At 48.9% G+C, this 23,251-nt stretch overlaps 1 protein-coding gene across 4 annotated transcripts in view; it reads left to right on the top strand.

The window, feature by feature from the left end:
• Nucleotides 1–23,251, top strand: part of RPTOR (regulatory associated protein of MTOR complex 1) — a 2,822,438-nt gene that overhangs the window by 1,609,008 nt on the left and 1,190,179 nt on the right. The gene's annotated exons all lie outside the window — the stretch shown is intronic.

Raw genomic sequence — 23,251 nt, 5'->3', positions numbered from 1 at the left:
CACCCTCCCAATGAAACGCATGTTTGGTGTCCAGTCCTTTTCTGCACCAAACTCTCTGCAGATGTTTTTTACTGTACATTTTGACTATTCTTTTCTTTTTTTTTAATGAAATGCGAACAGATAGGTTGACTGTGGCAAGATGGGATGGGAAGTAGTGGGGGCAACAGGAGTCTCCTCACAAATTTTTCAGGAACACATTTGTAAAAATGGGCAGTAAAAATCTGTGGTAAATGGATGTTTAATAAAAACACATGGGACCTTATATTTGACTTCACCACACTTAAATCTTAAGATAAGCAATTCCGCTTAACGGCCACATTTAGTTATTAACTGATATCCTCAAATTTGCCAGCCTTGGCCCTGTGAAAGTCCACTAGTTTTATTGTAGTATGAATGTTAAGATGGATTTCTGAACTCTGGCCTGGTGGGCAGAGGTTCAGAAGGCCAGCCTAGTTTCTTGGAACAGGGTAACCTTCTGGACAAGCCAGACCAATCAAGGTAGCATTGGCGGCGGTCAAGACTAGGTCTCAGGAGGGGTGAAGGTGACTGAAAGACCTCAATAAGCACACAGAGTAAAGGACATTTACAAATCACTCCCAGTTAGGTGTGTGTATATATATATATATATATATATATATATATATATATATATACACACACACAGGAGTTTCTCGACGCCCTCTGGATACAGACGGCGGGCAGCTTCGAAGACAAGATTCCGCTCAACGAGGTCTTCCGTCTATCGATTCAGTGGTGGGGCACCCGTGCACACCTCACGGCAGGCATGGACTTTCAGACCCCGGCGTATCAGGAGATGGTGACGACGGATGCCTCCCTGGAAGGATGGGGCGCGCACACCGGTCTTCTACACGCAAGAGGCTTGTGGAGCTCAGAGCCGTGTTCTGGGCACTTAAGTCGTTCCTCCCGTCCCTCAAGGCAAAGGTGGTGAGGATTTTCACCGACAACACCACCACGATGTTCTACATCCGGAAGCAGGGAGGCACCAGATCCCCAGTCCTATCCAAGGAGGCTCAGGATCTGTGGCACTGGGCCGTCGCCCAGGGGATGTTTCTGGTTCCTTTCCATCTGGCAGGAATAAAAAACACAATCGCCGACTCACTCAGCAGGGAGCTGCGCTCGTGCCCCGAGTGGGAACTACGCCAGGATCAGGTAGATCGGCTTTTCCGACGATGGGGCAAACCCCAGATCGACCTGTTCGCGACGACAACAAACTCCAAGTGCCAGAGGTTCGCCAGCAGGTTTCCCCAGCCGAGGAGCATGGGCGATGCTTTCTCGTTCCCCTGGGAAGGCCTGTTCCTGTATGCGTTCCCTCCGTTGCCGTTCCTGCTCCGTCTCATCAACCAACTCAAGAGGTCCCGGTGCAAGATGATCCTCGTCGCACTGCATGGCCGAGACAGATCTGGTTTCCGGACCTTCAGGACCTGTCAGCGTCTCCACCAGTCACACTGTAAACGGACGCGGATCTTCTCTCCAGAGAAGGAGGCGCCATCCTTCATCACGACCCGGAGTCGCTGAACTTGCAGGCCTGGCTCCTGCAGCACTAGAGTTTGGAGGGTACGATATCCCGGCTGAGTGCAAAGGGGTTCTTGCAAAGGCCAGGGCGTCCTCAACTCTCAAGTGCTACGGACATAAGTGGAAGAGGTTCTCTGTCTGGTGCAGGGCACAGAGGATTAACCCTCTACGGATTACGGCCCCTCAAGTGTTGCCGTACCTTCTGTCGCTGGCCAAGGCTGGACTGGCTTACGCCTCCATCAAGATACATTTGGCGGCGATCTCCCGATACACCAGAACTACAGGACGGGCTTCCTTGTGGTCTCATCGCCTGGTGAAGGAATTTATGAAGGGACTATTCCGATCGTTCCCGCCGGTGAAGGCCCCTGCCCCGGCGTGGGAGCTCAACGTGGTGCTGACCAGGCTCATGGGGGGGCCCCATTCGAGCCTATGCATTCGGCGCCGTTGAAGTCCCGGTCGTGGAAGATAGCATTTCTCGTGGCCATCATCTCCGCACGACGAGTGGGAGAGATCCAGGCCCTATCTTGCAAGCCTCCATACTTGACTTTTCACGACACGAGAGTGGTGCTGAGGACGCACCCCTCCTTTATGCCCAAGGTACCATCGGACTTCCACCTCAACAAGCCCTTGGTGTTGCCAGTTTTCTTCCCGTCGCCTTCGTCGCAGGCCGAGAGGACTCTGCACTCGCTGGACGTAGCTAGAGCGCTGAAGTTCTACGTGGACCACACAAAGAGTTTTCGGAAGACATCACAGCTGTTTGTGAACTTTGAACCTGTGAATCAAGGGAAGGCCCTCTCGAAGGCTTCCATTTCCAGATGGCTCTCCGGCTACATCATGCACTGTCACCAGTTGGCAAACTGACCGCTGCCCGGCCGTCCGAGAGCCCATTCGACCAGAGCGATCGCTGCTTCCACGGCGTTCCTGTCTGGTGTGCCCCTGCTGGACATCTGCAGGGCTGCTACGTGGAGGTCGACGCACACCTTCACAAGATTCTACTGCGTTGATCGGGACTCCAGGGAGGAGTCCAGGGTCGGCCAAGCAGTGCTGCGCAACTTGTTCGCTTAAGGTGTGCCTGGTGAGGAGGTAAGAGATGCTTAACGTTGAGTTGTTGTATTGCTTAATGTTGAGCCTGTTGCCACCTCCCGTGGTTGTGCATGTGTATACTGCTATGCATTCTTATATTCATGAGCATGTGAATCCATGCCAGACCCCATGCTGGAGAAGGAACAAGTTACTTACCTGTAACTGTTGTTCTCCAGCATGGGCCTGGCATGTATTCACATGCGAACCTCCACTCCTTGCCCTCTGCAGCTTTTCACTTGGTCATACTGCCACTTTACATGCTACCAAATCTGAGAATGGCTGCCAGGGGAGGGGCTTAGGGAGAGGGCAGTCATTGGCTGGGGGCAGTATGACCCAGAGATCAGTGATTGGTTACTACTAAGAAAGACAGATCAGAAACGAAACTGATACTGATTTTTTCTTTACCGAGGATTCCCAGCCTGACGACGGGGAATATTCATGAGCATGTGAATCCATGCCAGACCCATGCTGGAGAAAAGTTACAGGTAAGTAACTTGTTCCTTTGTGTCTCCAACGAGACCATCCCGCGGCTACCTGTCGAGCTTGTAAGCTCTTCAAGCTGAAAACACTTAAAGACCGTTCCACTAAACGCTGGATCCACAACGCCAGGCAACGAGAGGCCATGGACGCCGAAGGGGCCTTTAGCAATGGCAGCAACGCCGACGTATCAGACAGCGAGGGCAGAGGGGTGACTTCAGACACCCACGCGCAAGCCCCCAACCTTGAAGGACTAGCCAGCGGTCAAATTATGTGGACAACACCCGGCGGCAAAAGCGCAATCAGCCCCAGCCGTAATTGCACGCGTGTCGAGTGATCAGCAACGGAAGGCACTGAGAGAGCGGTCTACAATTCTGTGTCCTCTGGGCGTTCCTGTTCGCGGTCACCACATGACAAAGGCCAACCGTCCGTAGTTGGAAAAAGTGATGCACTACCAATAGTTGTAGAGGTTCCGTCGTTAGACTTGGGAGCATAGAGGTCGGAATCGTCTAAGCATGTAGTATCTACTCCTGAAATTCGACACCCTCCTTCTACCACCTTCGAACCTCGACGCGATGCGTCGAAACCCTCGGAAACCCCTTAAACCTCTGGAAAACATTCCTCTAGTCACGGGAAGGGGGATAAACAGCACAAGAGACCTTCAGAACACCATAAAGAAAAACAGAAGGCCCCTAAAGTTATAGAAAAGTCCAAGGTCCCTGACTAAGGGTAAAATTGTCCCTGCCACTCCTCATGATATGGGCTTGGATGAGGAACCAGAGCAAGAGAGGTTTATTCCCAGTTCCAGGGAATGGAACTCTGCAGATATTGATAGGGTAATGAGAAGGATGTCCTTTTTTGTAGACTTCTATGAGAAAGACCCTAATTATTGCCATAGCTATGCAAACACACCAGCTACCTCTGCCCCTTCAGGATCTAAGGACACTCAACCCCCTACTAAAAGACTCTGCTCTCAGGCTCCGGCACAAGGATTGGTTTCAGACCCTTTGCTAATTGAACCTTACCATCCAGAATCATATGGTGAGGAGACAGAGACACATATGCTGGAAGACCAGACAGGGGTTGCTTATAATGGGGATGATGAGGACCAGGAAGAGGACGAGGCAGATGAGGCGGAAGCCTACTATCTTGACTCCCCTATTCCTAAGGGTCCCCCGGTGCATGACTCACCAATTGATAATCAGCCACTCCTCATTGAGATACTGGCTAAAGCAGCAGCTCTTTTCCAAATAGACACACAGGGTGTCCAAGAAGATAGGGATTTTGCGGAAGAAATCCTAGGGGACAAGAGAGCCATTACCCAAGCCATCCCAATATTAAAATCTATCCAGCGTAGAATTGATCCCTCGCTGGTAACACCAAATCTTACTCATGCAGTGAATCCACAAGTGGAAAAATTATTCTGGGCTGCACCCTCTGATCCCATGTACATAAGGGGTCAATTACAACCCGACTCCCTGGTAGTAACAACCACCAGAAAAAGGGCAGGCACACCACTAGCTTTCCCGATATGGAGAGAAAGAGAAAATATGCTCTGGGTAGGAAGGCTGACGTGGATGCAACTTATCAGGCATGTATTGCTAACAGTACCGCCCTTTTAGCAAGCTATAACTGCCACCAGTGGGAACAAGTAGCTGCTCTAGTAGCCTCTGCACCTGAACCACTAAAAGGCCAGAAGACGTAAGGTCTGTGTCCGGATGCATCCTTAAAACTAATTTTGATGCAGCAAATAATGCAGGAAGAGTAATAGCCGAAGGCCACGCTTGGCTGAGGCAGTCCGGGTTTAAACCCGAGACCCAAGCCACGCTTATAGACATGCCGGTAGAGCCGAACGTTCTATTCGGCAAGGCAGTGGAAGACGCGTTAAAAACAGTTAAAGAGGAGTACGAGACCCTGAAATCTCTCGGCCAACTCACAAATAAACCCCCAGGTCAAAGGGGGAAATAATAGCTTTCGCAGCCAAAGCTCGCAGAGGGGTTCCAACTACTACCAAAATCAAGGAACCTCATGGGGCAACAATCAGTTTGAAACATCACAGGGATTCACCAGAGGCCAGCGCAGGGACCGCACTATGGGTAGAGGCAGCCCCGCCACCTAGTAAACAGTGGCGTTCCACTTTGGGCGCCCTCCCATTCATTCCCAGTAGGGGGGCGCATTTCCACCTTCACCCACGCATGGGAGCGGATCACTTCAGACAGATAGGTGCTGTCCACAGTGTTCGCAGGATACTGTATAGAACTATTAGCACGCCCCCACGACCATCCTCCAAGACAGAAGGTACACTCGTTGGAGCACCAGAAAATCCTTCTCGAGGAAATCGCCACCCTACTTGCAAAGGACGCCATAGAACTCGTCCGAGGCAACCAGGTAAACGGGGGTATTTATTCAGCCTACTTCCTTGTGCCAAAGATGGAGCTACCAATGCACCCAGTATTAGATTTGCACCTTGCAAACAAGTAGATCAAGCCACAAAAATGTCTCATGACTACACTCCAAGAGGTAATCCCCCTACTAAAAAAGGGGGATTGCATGGCAACATTGGATATGAAAGATGCCTATTTTCATATTTCAATGTTCCCAGCGCACAGAAGATTCTTGCGTTTCTGCTGCCTCTGGTATAGCCTCGGCTCCAAGGGTATTCACCAAGGTACTGGCGGTGGTGGTCGCGCACCTACGCAGGGAGGCAATCTCAGTGTTCCCTTACCTGGACGACTGGCTCATCACAGGGGAAACCCCCATAATTTGCAGATTAAACATTCAGAGAACAATGGACCTCCTCTTCCAATTGGGCTTCTCAATCAATGAGAAAAAAATCAAGCCTGGTGCCAAGCACCTCAAAACAATTCCTAGGAGCTGTCCTAAACACCCAAGAGGGCTTGGCCTTTCCATCAGAGGAAAGAATTTGAAATCGGTTGCTGCAAATTCCTCTATCAGTCCAGTCGCCAAATAAGGGTGCGCAAAGCGATGCATTTGCTAGGCATGATGGCATCTTGCATTTACTTGTCCAATATAAGCATCAGAAATACGATTACAGTGAGTGATGTATCCCATATTAAAAATACAGATGCATGTATTCAAGGCCTTGCGTTTCAACACAATAGTTATTAACAGTAACACTTTTAAACCAACACAATCTTACTAAAATACATATATACAAAACCAAGGGGCCTAAAGGGTTAATGCACAAAATGGGTCCACAACCTAGACAAGGGAAGGAAGAAGGTAGTGCAAAGTCTCTTTGGGCAGTTCTGCAATAATCACAATTCTAACTGAGAGCCAATCCAATCCCTAAGAAGAGGGAAGCCTAGTGCTCAAATGTACTTGTAATGCTGTTGCACGTGGTAGTGCAGATGGGCGGAAACTGGGTCTCTTGCAGGGTCTGTAGCAGCTCAAGGAGGTGGGTGAGGGGATGCAGAATAAGTTCCCACTATTCGTGGAGGGTCTCCCTGAGCAGGAAGAGCAGGAAGAGCAGGTTCCAGGAGTAGGGAATGGTCCAATAGCTCAGGCTATCTGTGGAAAGGAGAGGGGCCTTCAGGGGCCTCTCGTGCGTTAAAATGGATGGATGCGCTAGGGTCCACCGGTCTGGGTTGCAATTACTTACCGACCCCTGGCACACTCTGGACCAAACTTCGGCAGTCGAGTCCAATTTGGTTGCAGGTTCAAATGCGGCAATCTTGTGGCTATGCTACTTTCCGCGGCAAAGTTACAGGGTTGATTCCCAAATGGGACAGTGCGATTTATCCACTCCTGGTGGATGGATCAGGCCAGTTTCACTGTAGCAGGCTTCAGGGCACAGAGGGTCACAGCTGCAATGCACTTGCAAAGTTCGTCACAACGGCTGGTCGACACAGTAACTGTGTGTACTCTGGTTCGGGCGCTCTCTCTTTACTCCAGACCTGGAAACACCAAGTGTACGAAATTCGGTGTGAGAGTGCCGTGAACACAGAGCTTGCGATGTACCAAGTTTCGAGGGCCTTCTCGAAACGGCAGCGGTGACGGAGCAAAGATCCCACGCAAGCTGGTCAGCCCACTAGTTGGCCCAGGGACACTTCCGAGAAGGCTTACTTGCAGGGTTTGATGAAGGTGCTGAAAATGGGTAGTCCCACTATTCCAATGGGTCGAAGCGTCTTCGCAAACCTTCTAGTTCGATCAGATGCAGAGGGGTCTAGCGGGACAACAGCGGACTCAGGGTCCCAAACCTTCCAGCGGGTCACCAGCGGTTCCTCGACTCGGCTTCTTAGTTTCAGGATACTTGGATCCTATCTTTCATTCAGTGAGAACTCTAGAGATAAAGATGGTATGGGTGTTTGGAGCCTTCTCTTATCCAGAATCTCCTTTGCGCCAAAACAAAGAATGGGAGATCTGCTCACATACAGGCACACCATACGTGGACCAATCATGGACCACAGTGGTCCCAGGCATTCACAGCACACCAGACTCTCTGGCACCCAGGATGTGTATTAGAAGCAGACAGTCCAGCCCACATCCTGGAAGCACACACACAAGACATGCAGAAGCCAGCGAAAGCTTGGTGTTTCGGTTCGACCTGGGGAAGGTGAAGGGGCAAGATGGACAAAGGACCAGACAAATGAACCTCGTGGCATTGCCATTTTGGAGCCAGGCCACCTATTTGTGCTAAACGCAGTTTACCTGGCAGAAAAGGGTTAAACATATATGAAAAGATTAGCTGCCACCAGCACTGTCCAAGGCACACCTGCACTTCTCCTAAAAAATCATTCGAGAGTATCTAGGGCCTTTAGAAATGACAGGAAGACCCACGCACACTATACTGGAAGGTACATTGTGCCCTTGTAACATGTTGCAGAAAAGTTGCAACATTGACAAGGACTAAGGGAAACAAAGTCTCCAGTACTGTCTGTCTGTAAGGGCATGTCCGTTTCCCCATAATAAGGTGAGCGAAAAGCCCAGCGGAGTGCAGCTGAAGGCTGTGCTCCTCTGGCAAAGTCAGACTATGGTGTAACACAGCAGCAACAAGTTGGGGGGTACACAACTGGAGAGAAAATTACACATGAAATGGAAATCTTTCCTAACAGTAACCTGCAAGTGCCAGCATTTCTGTGACCTATGGTGCCTTAGCAAAATCATTGGCCACATTATGTAACCCAACTGTCATCTTAGATCTCTGCTACCGACTATACCTGAGCAGTCTGACGAATACCCGGATGCCTTAACTTCTGCCCTAGGGTGAGCTCCTTCCCATGAGGCCAGTGAGAGAAGGCCAATACCCGATTGTCCCCCTAGGGCTGGTACTTAACGGGTGCATCCAATGAGGAGGGAAGCCCCCTATGGGATTAGTGACTACCTGGGGAAAACATGGTATCCCCATAGCCCACCTTACCCTAGCCCACCTTCCTCACCAACCCAAACCAGTACCATTCCTACTGTTCCTATATGTTTTTCTTGTGCCTCCAGTATCGGAAGTACTGAGATGAGGAAGAGTAAAGACAACCCAAGTTGAGTTCCCCCTTCACAATACCAAGACAAGGAAGAGTTATATTGACTCCTGGGGAAATTCGTTCATTCAATACTGATGAAGAATATGTGCTGGGTAAGGAAGAGTGCTCATGAGAACCAAAGCGAACAGTCCCGATTTTTTTAGACCTATTAAGAGTATAAACACTGTTGTAGGACTACAACAAGAGTCTGAGAAGGAGCAGCAGCCAATCCATGTGAGACGCCGAGAAACCTGGGAAGTCCAAAAGGGAGACTGGCGAAGCGGTGGGAAAACGGAAAGCAGTCCGTGGAATCTGTTTCCCAGGAGGCGCAGTCAAAGTCTGGCAGGCAGAGGAAGGCTACAGGTGTGAGACACAGGAGTTACACCAAACCACAACCGAGTGGGGGAGCCGACTGAAACAAGAAGCAGGTAACGAAGACGTGGCACTTCACCCAGAGAGCAAACCACAACCCCGACCGCAACCATCTGAGCACCCGACGGTCACCAAAGGTACCAGGAGTGGCGAACCAGCAAGGGAATTGGGAACGCGTCACGGGTATAAGGAAGCAAAATACCCTCTCCTTCGTCGCAGTACTTTGCGAAAGCATATCTCAATTACTGTATCGATAGAAACTGGGGTCCAGGACTCCGACGTGAGAAGTCTGAGGAAAGAAAAGAGTACAAAACAGGAAGTTAAACCAAATCTGTACTGAAGTGAAACCAGGGTCCGACACCCACAAGTTAGAAATACAAAATGGGTCTGGCATCCGGGACAGAAAAAAATCTAAATTGGAGGGGTCTGGACTCGAAAGCAAAAAAGAAACCATTACCAAGGGTTCTGGGACTCGATAGAAGGGAATACCTGGCGGGAGGGTATACCAGGTAGACTGGGCATGTGAGTCTGGGACCCGACCTGCACCCATTGAAGCATCTGCTACATTCTTCATAGTCCTAGTACCTGACAGCAAAGGGGAGTCAGGTTGACCATGAGTCCAAGAATGCGAGAATGAGAGGCCAGGGGAAGAGAGTCAATTCCCCGGGTGTTAATGCACATTGTGAAAAGACTAAAGAAGGCAAGGGAAGGGAGTCATTCTCATGGTATTGTGAGAGGTCTCAAAGTGATCAGGGGGTGGGAGTCATTTCCCCTCACTGAGAACATTGTGGGGAAAAGTCAAGGGAAGGGAGTGATTCCCTTGACATTGTGAAAAGTCTGGGAGAGATCAGGGGAAGGGGAGTCATTCCCCCTAGTGTCTATTTACAATGAAAGAAACGTCAAAGGAAGGGAGCCATTCTCTTGGCATTTAAAAGGAGAAGGCATCCTCGTTATTCTGAAGTTACAAGACTTTATTTTCTTTGTGCCTTCGCAGAGCGCTGAATCCCTTTTGCAACTTTTTAAGTTGTGCCTTTGAAGAACACGTCCTCTTTCTGGCAAGTGAATTTTGAAATGTTGTCCTGAAAAAGGACAACATTCTTCTGGACCACGATCACCGGTTTTCCCTTAGTTGATTAGAGTATAAACTAAGGAAATGGGCTTTGTCCTGACGGTGGACTATTTGCTTTTGACAGGTCCTCCTGACAGATCTCTTAGTTTGATTGAGGCAGGAAAACTCCTCTTAGAACTAGGGACAGGTAGGGTTTTCCTTTTAATTTTGATCTAATAAAAGTCTATGGCCAAAAGCATGCCACGTCTTTCAGTCTCCTACTTCTACACCCACACAGCAGACTAATTGCGGAATGTAAGCTTACTTTAAGCTTCCTATTCCTTGTATATATGTCAAACCTTTGCATTGTACCCGATAAAACTAAAAACTAAATCTTAAATCTGCTAGTTGCACCCCAAATCTTGAGGCTCTGGTTCCAAGTGCCACGGTGGGCCACTGCACTCCTCCTCGTTACTTGGTGAGACTCATCCATCCCACATCCCTAGGTCTACTGCTGGCATTGCACAGACATCTCTTGCACACCACACAGGCACACAGTCCCCTGTGCAGAGCATGTGCTACACCCTTTCCTGCACACATTCCACTTTAAGCAGCATAGCATGAATAAACTAGGTCATTTAACCATGCACCAGACCTGGACCTGTTTTTTAAAATTGTTACTTTAACTAGTACCTGCTCAACTTATCACTGGAAACTGAACAGATCGTTTTAAACATAATTTGGACTTGAAAAGCCCAGTGTTCCATCTAAACTCTTCAAGCTGATATGCATTTTATAACATTTGCCTCGTGACAGCCTTTTAGAAAGGTAGCATCTTTTGTGGAGTGAAATTGTATTTCCGATGCTTGTGAATCTGCTTAGAATCACATGCTGTGCATATAGTCTGACATTTAGTGGTAATCGCAGAGTATTGCATCATTTTTTTTTTATAAGGTATAAAAGGAACGTCGACTTGAGTGTGCCGGTAACACTATCCCTACTGTAACGTGTAGTGAACTCATGATCCCTCACGCGTAGAGGTCCCCCAGATTGTTTTTTCTCCCCACCATACTGGTTGGTATCATTAATGCAGAGCTTGTGATGAGATTTATTTCTAAATATTGCATCTTCGAAGCACCCTTTCGACGATTTGAATAGACAGTGGTTTTCTGTTTGCCATCTGAAGATTTCTGCAACTGTATTCCCGACAGCTGACGGCGGCCTTCACCATCAGGCTTCAGCCTTTCACAGTAGGTACAGTGCATGTCTTTCTTCTCGACATTACTCTTTAGAGAATGCCTTTTCCTGCTTTTCCCTCTTCTTTCCCTTGCCTGTCTGCTATTTTTCTTCTTAATAAAGGAGAGAACTCCATTCAAATGTTTCTCTTCCTTTAATAGGATGTTTCCTTGGATGGACACTTAATAACTGCTTAACTCGTGACCAGAATGAGCGTGTTGCAAGGCCTGTCGATTCTTTAAGCCTAAGACACTTAAAGAAAGGTGCACAAAGCGGTGTGCAGCCTATGCCATGCAGGCCAAATCCCATTCCCCCCACCGGTGCTGTCTGTTAGGCAGAAACCTGTGCAGTTCCCTCTGGGACCACTGCAAAAGATTTAGGACTACAGGTGTTTGGCATTAAACCCACTTGGTAGCAGTCTGTACCACACAGATTCCCTTGGTAGCTATGGCTGAGCAGTCAGACTTCCCTCAAGAAGAGTTAGGCAGTATACAGAGTATTCACAATAGGTCAAGTAAACACTGACCAGGGCTTGGTGTAAACGAGATATAATTATTTATTTAAAAAACACATCTAGACAAACACACAGGCACTAATAATAAGCAATAAAAAAAACACGGTTACTAAAAGATATACACTCCCTTAAAAGAATATTAGACAAGTCTTAAGTAAAGCCCCACTTATTTTCAGACAGCGGTGAGCGCTTAACGCAGATGGCACTCTAATAATTCGTTTTAAAAGGGAGAGAAAAGCAGAGAATAAATTGAAACAGATCCCAACACTTTTTCACGAGCACAACCAGGGAGGAAGGCAAGGTAACACTAGGAATTCAGAGTCAGTAGGCCGAATCCGCTTAAGAGGATCCAAACGAAATGTGTCCAAGGTCACATGGTTGCAGTGCACTAAAGTCTTGTAACGGTTCAAAAAGGAGTTGGGTCAAAGAGAGGGACCAGTTAGAGGGTCAAGGCGGCCAGCCCAGTCCAGAAGGTTAAGGGGTTATTACCTTTTAGCAATCTTTAGAAAGGGAGGCCTGGCGGACACGGTACCTTAAAGTGGTGAGAACACTCCAGCGGGGGCAGTTGTTCCTGGCAGCGGATGCAAGTCGGTGCTTCCTCCGGGGGAAGAGAGGATCTCGTCGGGGAGGAAGACAGGAGTCCGTTGCACTGCCAGGGAAGAAACCAGCCGCAGAGTTTCTCAGGTACAAGGAGCGGTCCGTTGATTCGTGGTTCAGTGGTGAGTGGCTATCCGGCTGCCGGGGTGCTTGGCACGGGCAGTTCGACCACAAACCGGTCTGGGGTGCGAAGAAAGAAGGTAAACTGGTTGTGCCTACCAGTCGGGGGAAGAAGCCTCTCCAGCCGGGAGATCTTCTTTGTCGTCGGGAAGTGGTGAGTCGGTTCCGCAGGTAGGTCGGCTCAGCTTCTCCCTCGTCGGATTCTCAGGTCCTGTGGCGACTTCTGAAGTTCCAGTCCCCAAAGCCCTGCTTTTATGCAGCACACCCCCATTCACTCAGCCTAGCTGTCAATCAAACATGCTTAGTGGTGACCTGGCCGGCTCACCACTTGGGCCAATCACACAAGAGTGCGACTTGAGTTACCAAGGTAACTCAGTCCAGGGTGCCTAAACCCCCTCCCACACTCCCTGTGGTACCCAGACAGAGTGGCACCACTTTTGGAGGCTTCTGTGGAGAAGCCCGCCAAAAAGTGGAACAAAGGGCTCGACTTGGGTTGGAGTCACAGAAGAGAACACAAACGCTATTTTAGAATCGAGTCTTGGCAAAAAATGCCAACCGGCGAATTAATATTAAATAAATAAACCGGCGGTATGTTCGAGGCTATGAGAATTAAATAATTAAAGTTGGTAGCCTTGAACAATGGGAAAATCCCATAGGAATATATTTGCGGTCGAATATAAATAGTATCCACTGCCACCAGCCAAAACTCGATCAGGGGGGACGGAAACGTGCCCCCTCGACTAACAGACCCTGGGGCAATCGAATTGCCCGGACCAGTACGTCCACAATATGATGGTTTGTACTGGTTTCTGTTAATAATTTGGGACTAGTAAAGCCAATGGTGACTTTACATGCCCTGGGAGACAGTAGTCAGTCCCAGGGTATGGAGTCTATGGTGGGGTGTCACTATGACACCCCTGTGTTACTGCACGGAGGGTGCTGTGTAACGCACATAAAAAAAAAACACATGAGACCCGATGGAGTAAAGGACGCCATAGCCCATAAAACACATTAGCAGTCAAAGGTACACCATAAATCATGTCCAAGAGTGGGAGAAAAAGAGTCTCACTCTTGGCAGGAGAAAAAAAACAAACTCCAGAAATCCAGCAAAGCTGCTGGGGGACTGACTAGGTTAGGAAATTCAGCCTAAAGAGAGAATTCTCCCTAACACTGTCATATCGGACAAGGAACCCTCCAGCAGCCGCAGCTCCAGTTCGGATTTCGAAGACATTGTTGCGGAGTACACTGACTCCCGGGTGCCTGTACCCATCCCCAGTAGGCATGCTGAATGCACTACTATGGGGAGACCACCCACTGGCGACAGGGGCACACACGATCACACCACCAAGGCTAAGCACACAACCCCCCAGCACCCCTCGATGGTACCGTTGAAGAAGCAGACTGCACCCGCAGGCCTGTCGAGACCTTCGGTGAAACCTGGTGAACCTTCCGGTTCTCGACCTTCTGCGCCTCTACGTTTAACGTATGGTTCTAAGTCTTCGATTATACGGGGTGCGCTCCCTAAATTATTGGGGCCTGTTTCGGGCACGTCGAAATGCGCCTCTCATGTAAAAACTCACCCTAAATTAAGGGACAAGTTGCTCAAGACACTAACACAACCAGATTCCCATGGTTCTGGTCCCATGCACCCCCTATCTTCCCTCAGGGATCTGTCCAGGCCTCTTCTGCTCTGTCCCAGTCCCTACAGGATCAGAAAGGTGCAGTTGAAGAGGATTCGGTTTTCTCATTCCCTGAAACTACAACTACAGGGTCCTGGACTTGGGCATGGTTTGAGGAATGTATGGAAAATGTATCAGAGTTCATTGATTTCTCATACACGTTTAATAGGAGTACTACTCGTAAGTGAACTAATTCCTTCAATGAGGATCCTAGGTCTGTCCTACGAGTCTGCTAGGCTTCTGTCCCCTTTTTGCCTCTCTACCCCTCCTGTACTTAAAATAACGGATCCCTCAGGGGATATTTTTGAAGATGATCGGGATGAAGAATTATTTTATGTCCAGGGAGACAGCTCCGAAGATACTGCCTTTGGGGTCCCAGATGCATGACTTGATATTGATGACCGGGAGGCATGCCTCACTACCCCTGGTCATGAAGCAGAGCCTGACAACATATTTGTAGACACCACACCTGTCAAAAAGCCCAGAGAGGCTACTCCTATTGACCAGCTGCTCTTTAATACCATTCCTAAAAAGGCAGTGGATCAATGCAAAATTCTCTCTCAAGGGGCAGTGCCTGACTGACTTTGTGGAGGATATCTTCAAAGAGAAGATACCTGTCAGATACCCCTTCTTAACTCTATAAAGAAGCGTAATGCCCCTTCTTTACTCAAGCCCTCCCTCACTAACTTAACTTGGGCATTAAAAAAATTTTCAGGCCCGCTCCCTCGGATCCCCTCTATATCCCGGGACACTCCATTCCGGATTCATTAGTGGTCACCACACCAGAAAGCGTTCAGGTGTTCCCTTGTCTTCGGCTGAGGCTCCTCCTGACAAGGACTGTACAAAACGATATGCCTTACGCAAAAGGATTAAGTCTTCTACAAAGTATCTGCATTGCCAATAACGCCACCTTGCTTACCAGCTTTAATGATGTCCAGTGGGTTCTGGTGCATGCTGGACTGCAGAGTATTCCTGAACCAGCCAAGTCACAGCTTCTTGCTATTGTGTAAGGAGGACGACCAGTCCTTCAGAATATTTCTTAAAAACATGTTAGATGGCAGCGAGACAACTGCCAGGGTGTTAGCGGAAGGGACTCTTTTAAAGCACCCTGCTTGTTTGGAGAACTCCAGTTTCCAATCCGAGACACAGGCCTCCCTTATCAACAAGCCCATAGTAGTGTCTGTTCTGCTTGGAAAAGCGGTGGACGATGCACTCGAAACAGTGAAGAAAGAATGAGACCTTAAGGTCTCTTAACCAGATCTCTAGCAGACAGTAGGTGCAGCGTGGGGTTTTCAACATCCGTCGCTCCTTTCGAGGGCAATCCCTTCTCTAGACCCACACAGGGCCCTTTTAGCACAGTAGGTTCACCATGGCACTCTAATCAAGGATTGTCCAACGCAAATGAATCTCCTCAACAGCGAGGGTTTCGGTGTGGCAAATGACTGGGCAGGAATTCAGCTGCCAGAGGTTCCCCTGCCAACAAATGACTCTCTGGTCCGAGTCCCCTCCAATGCACCTCCAGTAGGAGATCGGATAACATGCTTAACCCACGCATGGGAGGGAATCACTTCAGACAAGCTGGTGCTCAGACACTGGGCGAGGGTTTGCATCGAGTTTCTTCAGACACCTCCACCTGCCAAAGACCAGAAGAATGTCTACAGACAATCTCCTTATCCTTCAGGGAGAAGTGGAGGCCCTGCTGAAAATGGGAGCGATGGAACTCTTCTCAGGTCATCAGGTAAGCAAGGGTACTCAAGTGTCCCTTCCCCTTTCCTCCATCCTCGTGGGCGTCCCCCAACATGGGGACAGTACCGCAACCTTTGCCATCAAAAATGTGAACTACCCTTTTAAATTTAGTATAGCGTGCAGGAGCGTGACCCCGGACGTGGGAATGCCCCAGAGGCTCCACCCCCTCTCCGGCACCTCAATTCAGTCCCTTTTTCCGCATGGACGGTGTTGGACCTTGTTAGGCAGAATCCGGTGCAGTGCCCTGAGGGACCACTACACACAATTAAGACCACAAGTGGTAATACAAGTTCACCTTTGGTACAAGCCTTTACTGATATGTTAAAGTGGTAGCAGTAGCGGAGCAGCCTTGCTTATCTCACGAGTAAATGAGCAGTAGTAGAGATTACACAAAGGACCACCAGTACTGTGATTCAAGCAAACACTGACTCAAGGTTTTTGGTAAAAAATGTAAGTGCATTTATTTTTAAACCATCTGTTATAAAACACACTTCTATAAATTCAAAACCACACGTAAAATACACTACACACAACCAATTTTCTTGGCACAGACCAACTCAAGGTAAGTACCTTCTGTTTTGGTGAACCGGTGTTGCGAAACAAAAGACGTTACCGGGAATACGTATGCAATCACTTTTTGACAGTTCGGTTTTACTAAAGATACGCGTATCCGCGGCAAGAAATGTTACCTAGGCAACACACACTTAGCACCTGGGTTAGCCAGAGAGAGTTGGGGGTAAATATCATAGGCAAAACTTTTGTCAAGGCAGACAGAATCAGAGAACACTCACTGACAGAAATACAAAAGTCAATAGGCCGGAGCTAGTGTCAAGTGGAACCGGGTTCATGTTGTCAAGGATCACACAGTCGGACAGTTCAAGATTCAACGTTGCCATGAGTACTTGGATATTGTCAACGGAGGAAGCAAAAGTTATAAGAGGGAAGGACGACGGGGGCAAGCCTTGGATGAGGAGAAAAGGGATTAACCCTAGTTCCTCGAAGTAGGACACAGTACCTTATTCAGTGAAGAAGCTGATGCCACGGCAGTTGTTCCTGGTAGTTTCCTGGAGCTTCGGTTGTGCAGACGAGAAGGACGACATCTGGAGGGCTCATGGAGTGGTGTGCTCCAGAGTCCAAGATCACACAACAAGTAGAAATGCACATGACAAAACACAGTTAAGAGTGGGAAAAAGAGGCACACTCTTACCAAGTGGAAAAAGTAAACTCCAGAAATCCAGCAAAGCTGCTCGGGGACTAATTAGGTGAGGGAAATTAGCCATAGAATGAGAATTCTCCCTAACGGACCTGGCAGCTAGTTGCAGTAATTTCTGTCAACGTTCAGCGTGCTCCCTGTTATTTTATTTTTTCCCTAATTTGTTCACCTCCCTTCGGTGCCTTGCTTCTACCGGCGCATGTCAGCTGCAGGAGGCATCACAAGATGCGCATCCTGAGATCAGTCATACCCGGTCTCAGATCCCCATGTGCTCTGCCTGGAGTGCCTGGGGCCCGACCACCGCCGGGTCGCATGCGCAGCTTGCAGCTCTCTGTCACTGATCCTTGAAGAATCTTCTTTCCCGCTGGAGAGGCATCTTCCACTCTTCACAACCAGGTCATCTAAATGACTTTGTCACCAGAATCTCCCATCAAGAGAAGGTAGGTCCTTTGTTATCTAAGGCCCTCTTGCACGAAGACCCTTTCTCAGGACCTCTGACTGGTAAGGGTGCTTTGGACTCTGGCGGCAGACCCAAGGCCTTTAATGCTACCAACTCCCAAGCAGGTGGGCTCTTACGGGCGATCTACCTAGGGGCCCTCCAGCTCTTAGTCGTTATCTACACCGTGTTGCAAAGGGCTTTCAAGCTCCGGTTCCAGGCGGCAGCCTGAGGCACGGTCCCATACGACTACCAGCTCCCCAGCTGAGGGCTTGCAGCTTACCGGAGCCATCTCTGAGTTCGGCGCTTCTGCTTCAAGGTCGGGCACAAACAGCCCAGCAGCTATGTCAGACCTGCCACTTAGTGCAGGGCCTTTTCGACCTCCCGCCCAGATTGTATCGCAAGGCCCCAAAATGGGAGACCAGCACATGGCAGATCCTTCACGGCCGGCGGCCATCTTAGATTCTGACTCTAGGCCTCGAGTGGCCCCATCGCCTCAGAATGGGTGACTCGGGGCAGATCCAGTCCTCTTCATTTGGAGAGCGGTGCCGGGCCTGTAAGGAAGGCATGGTATCAACAGTAAGACAGACACAAGTCACCACAGTTCAAGGGTGTGTAATGAACTTCAAAAAGGGTTTAAAAAAAAGCCCATCTAATCCTAAATCTAAAGATGGGAGCAAGCTACAACTATCAAATAATCACAGAGTCGTAGTGGTGTCTTGTCAAAACAAAAGGGCCTACACTAAAAAAACCTATTACTAATCCTTACCTCTAAATACAAATAGTGTGAAAACTATGTTGGGTAAAAGAAAGAAGTGTTCAAGAAATTATGTCTGGGCCGTTGGCCTCCCTTCCCCACCTTTTCAGCATGGGACAGGCAGCATACTCAAACTTAGCACAGTCTCTGGCGTCTCTAGCATGAGGGTGCAGTTCAAAACCTCATCATCAGGGCCTTATGTGCCCAAGTACCTTTGCCTTTCAAAGTCTACTTTTAGAGGGCCATATGCGACAAACAATACGTTCTTTTCTTCTTAGGATTTCACACGTAATCAGTTTCTCAGGTGATTCACTATTCACTTTGGGTCCCCCCTCAGCCAGGCTCAGATTCCCCCCCCCCTTTAACATAATGCTCCTAGGATTTTGATGTATCCAATTTCTCGGGTGATTCATGGTTCACCCCAGATGCCCTTCAGCCGGGCTTCGATCTGTTTTAACACAATGTTCAGTCTACCTCTGCCGGGCTCAGACCAATTTTAATTCACTTTAACACAAACTTGCTTCAACCCAAAGCTTTCAATTGATGTACCTCATTCGGGCTCAGACAAACTGTATTTACTTCCTCATCAACTTTCTTTACTGTATCAACATCGAAGACTTTCAATTGTGCACAGGATTTTAATTGACCCTTTGCAGGACCACTTCAATTCACAATCCTTTGGCACCTCTCAGTTGGATACCTTACAGAGACTTTCGAATGTGTATGCACGTGGTGCCAGACCACTCTGTCAAAGGTATCGTATCTTGGTTTCAAAGTTCAATCACTCATCTGTTGTTCAATTTTATTCGCTTTGGTTATCACATGCGTTTCATACACTGTTCGCTTCAGTGCTCATACAATGTTGCTACTTGAAACCTTGGCTTCAACACAGACCGCTCTGGTATCGGTCTCCCCACCAGCTGTGTTGATTTCGCTGGCACTGCTTTTTTGTAGGAGCCAAGTACAGTAGCACGGCAGCAGGCAACTCTCCACACCTTGATTATCGATGCGGGTGGGCCCTGTGTACCGATGACATACAATTCAGTATTCTTCAGCCTGGTTTCCTGGTTTTACGCTTTCTATTCTCAAGGTCTCATGAAAGCAGCGGTTCCTTGTCGAGAAGGTCAAGGACACCTCCCTCCTTGCGACCCCCTACTGTTTCGCCGTCTTTCTCCTCGTGTTAAACTGCTACCTTGGAACTGCTGCTTGCTCGTGTGCTTTGCCTCGCTCACAATGTTCTCTTGTGCTATGCCTTTTATTTGCCTGGGCAGGTGTAATGGGAGTCAAATGTGCCTGATGATCAGTAATTGCCTATCTCTGCCTAACCATTATATTGGGACATGTCAGGTCTACAGCTTGGGTGTTGTCCATTTTCTCTCATAGCAAGTTGTCTGTGAGTGTTTGTGTTGTGAAAGGGGAGCATGGGGGGGTTTAAGTTCCTAAATATCCTACCTGGTAGGATAGGGTAAAGGTGTACATGGGATATCGCTTCTCGCCATCCATTGTTCCAATCCCCGAAGGCTCCTCACCGAGGTGATCCTTCTGCACTGATCCACCCCCAGGAACTGGATCCAAAAGCGATGTCTGTGTCCTGGCCACCTGGATGACAGATCCCTGGGGTCTAGTGGGTGAGACACCTTCAGGTTTCTCACATGCCCATCCTCTATGCGATGTAGCCGCATCAGTTTAACAAGGAAACCGAAACAGGAAGTCTACGTTTCCTTGCCTTTTCGGTGCTCCACAGTGAAACAGTGGGGTTTCAGGTCTAAGAATCATCGCATGACTCAAGGATTAGAATATTTTCGCTGGCTAATCCATACTAATGGAGAATGATCTGTGACTAGTGTGAACTTCCTTCCTAGGAGGTAGTACCTAAGGTGGGTGATGGCGCACTTGATGGCAAGGGCCTCTAATTCCAGCACAGTCATTTTTTTCCATGTGGGAAGAGTTTGCGACAAGTGATAATATAGGGTGTGCCAATCCATCACAAATTTGTGACAAGACTGCTCCTAGCCCTGCAAGGGAGGCATCTGTTAGCAACACAAACTTATTCGGAAATCTACTACCTTTCAAGATTGGGTTCTGGCACAGGCTTTGTTTTAGGTTGTTGTAACATACATCGTCCTAGTCAGTCCAATGAATTTTTTGGTGTTCAGCATGCTTTAATTTGTCTGCCAGCCTAGCTGTCCTGTCCGAGAAGTTATGAATAAACCAGTGGTAAGAACCGATTAACCCTAAGAATGCTCTGAGGTCTCTAAGTTTTAGGTGTGGGGGTATCTAGAACAGCCTTCACTTTTTTCACGTTGAGGTAGGACACTACCATTCCCTACATAAAAAGTGGAGGTATTTTACGGCTGATTGAGCCAGCTTGCGTTTGGATGGATTGGCAGCTAGGCCGGCTTCTCTGAGGGCTCTCATAATAGTAAAGAGATGGAAAAGATGGTCTTCCCCAGTTTTTTTTTATTAATGACCATATCGTCAATGTAAGTCCCAAAGAAATCGGAGTAGGGCTGTAATATCTTGTCCATGTGTCGTTGGAAAGTGGCAGGGGCCCTGTGTAAGCTAAAATGGAGGACCATGGCCTAGAATTATCCCAGGTGCATTGGTAAAGCGGTCTTCTCCTTATCAGGTCCATGTACCGGGACCTGCCAGTACGCCTTGGTTAAATCTAGGGTTGATGGGAAGGTGGCATTTCCGAGTTCATCAATCAATTCATCGATGCGCAGCATTGAAGAGGCATCGAAGTAGGAAATGGTGTTGACCTGTCGGAAGTCCATGCAAAACCTCCAGGAATGGTCAGGTTTTGTGACCAATTTTATAGGGTAAGACCATGGCCTTGAAGAGGGTTCGATGATATTTGCCCTTAGCATTTTGTTCACTTCCTCAACCACAATCTGTCTACGGGCTTCCCGGGAGTCTATATGGTTTCAGATGGACCACTTTTCCCTTTGGAATTCTGATATAGTGATAAGTGCCTTGCACTTTTTCTGGTTTCTCACAGGGGAATGTTGTGACTAAATATTTAAAATCTTGTTGTTGTTGACTAGATAGCTCTTGTGGGGGGGGGGGGGTATCTATTTCTTCAGGCACCAAACAAGATAGTATAGTGGCATTGGCGGTGGAAGTGTTTGCCTTCCACTCTTTCAAGAGATTTATATGGTAGAGATGGGTCTTTTGTTTCCTGTTATGTTGGGCTACCTTAAAGGTACAGGTCCCTGTTGGTTCTAATATTTCATACAGCCCATGCCACTTTGAGACCAGCTCTTTTTCAGAGGTAGGTAAGGGACTAATACCTTTTGTCCTATTGAAAATGATCTTAAGTTTACCTTTTTGTCGTAGGTGGGCTTTTGCTGGGCTTGGGCTTTTTCCATATGAGTATAGACTAGATCTCGAACATGTTTCATATGCTCTCGCAATCTTCTAACTGCTTGCAAAAGGGGAATGGGTGCCTCTTCTTTGTCTTCCCAGGTCTCCCAGAGCATGTCCAGGACATCTCTAGGTTCTCTATCTTAAAGTAGTTTGAAAGAAGAGATTACAGTGGATGTCTGAGGAGTTTCTCTTACTGCAAATTGGGCCCAGGGGATCATGCGGTCCCAGTCCTTCCCGTCCTACTCCTATGTCCCATCCCCTTTCCTCCACACTGTATGGACGTCCCTCTCTAGGGACGGTAAACTGAACATTTTTCACCTGAAAAAATTGTCTGCCCCTTTAAATTTAGATACACACAGGGGCCCAGCCCTGGGAGCATGCGCTCACCTGACACGGCCCACCGGCGCCACTCCCCAGACCTCTTTTCTGCTTCGACGGGAATGGACCACTTTCAACAGCGCTGCTGGGTTGGGCCTCCGGACTTGTGATTCAATGCACTCTTCCCCGTAAGACTTTATTTTGTCTTTCTTTTTTCTGATAGTAATTGTCTGAGATAATACTGTCCTCTAGTGCCACTCTCCTCCCCGGCGCATGTTGTGACAGCGTGTTTCCACAGGTGTCCAGCCTGCAAGGGATCCTTCCCCTCATCTTATCCCTGCATGCTCTGCCTACGGTGCCTTGGCCCCGACCATGGCTGAGGCGGCTGTCCTGCGTGCAAAGAATTGACCTTGCAAGCTCTGAAGAATCGTTTCGCCAGGTGGAGGGAGCTGTTCGAGAGATCACCTCCAGAAGATATCAAGACAAAAGTGAGGAGGAACACCAGGCCCAAGGTAGGTGCCCTGTTTTCCTCCACACCCCGCAAGGGCGAGACTTTCCCTGGGAAGCGCCCAAGTGGAAGGGGCATTCCGGGTCCCAAGACCAGCAAGGGACCGAGGCTCCTAGAGCTACCGGCCAACAGGCTGAGGGGTTGCAAGATCCTCCCGTTCCCACCTCTGAGGGGCCGCAAGGCCCTGGTACCGGGACCTCCCCGAGGGGCTTTGCTCTAACACCAGGCTCCCGCCCGAGGGGACGCCTATATGCAGCAGTTGCACTACCGGCGCTATGCCTGAGCGCCCTCCGCCTCCCAGTTCCTAAATGAGATGCAGGGAAGGTCTGAACCTTCGCTCTTTAGTGTGAAGGTGGAGACTGGGGCCAGCTCATCAGGCACCATGCAACAGGCAAGTGGCGCGGGGCAGGACAAAATGACCACCAATTACCTGGTCCACATCAGACCCGACCACATCGTCACAGGGGTAGTACGCAACCACCAGCTTTGTGCAACAAGGACATCAAGACCTCAACAGCCACAGGGCCCTGCTCCTAAGCCCTCAGGCCCTTCACCTGCTTGCGAGGATAGGTTCTTTGAAAATGTCCTTACCCTCATGAAATCACTGCAGATGGGCACCACCTTCAGGGGGGTGATCAAATACATGCTCCCTCCGGTACCACCTCAGGCTCCGAACATGATCCAGACCCCGGTGCCAGTTCAGTCCTTGGTTCCCGTGCTCATAACAGTCACAGTGACTCATGCGTCCGGTGCAGCTCCTGGCACTGC

Source organism: Ambystoma mexicanum, chromosome 3q, assembly GCF_040938575.1.
Source record: "Ambystoma mexicanum isolate Mex_15411 chromosome 3q, UKY_AmexF1_1, whole genome shotgun sequence".
Taxonomy (NCBI): Eukaryota; Metazoa; Chordata; class Amphibia; order Caudata; family Ambystomatidae; genus Ambystoma; species Ambystoma mexicanum.
The sequence above is the reverse complement of the archived record's forward strand: the minus strand, read 5'-3'. Positions and strand labels throughout refer to the sequence as shown.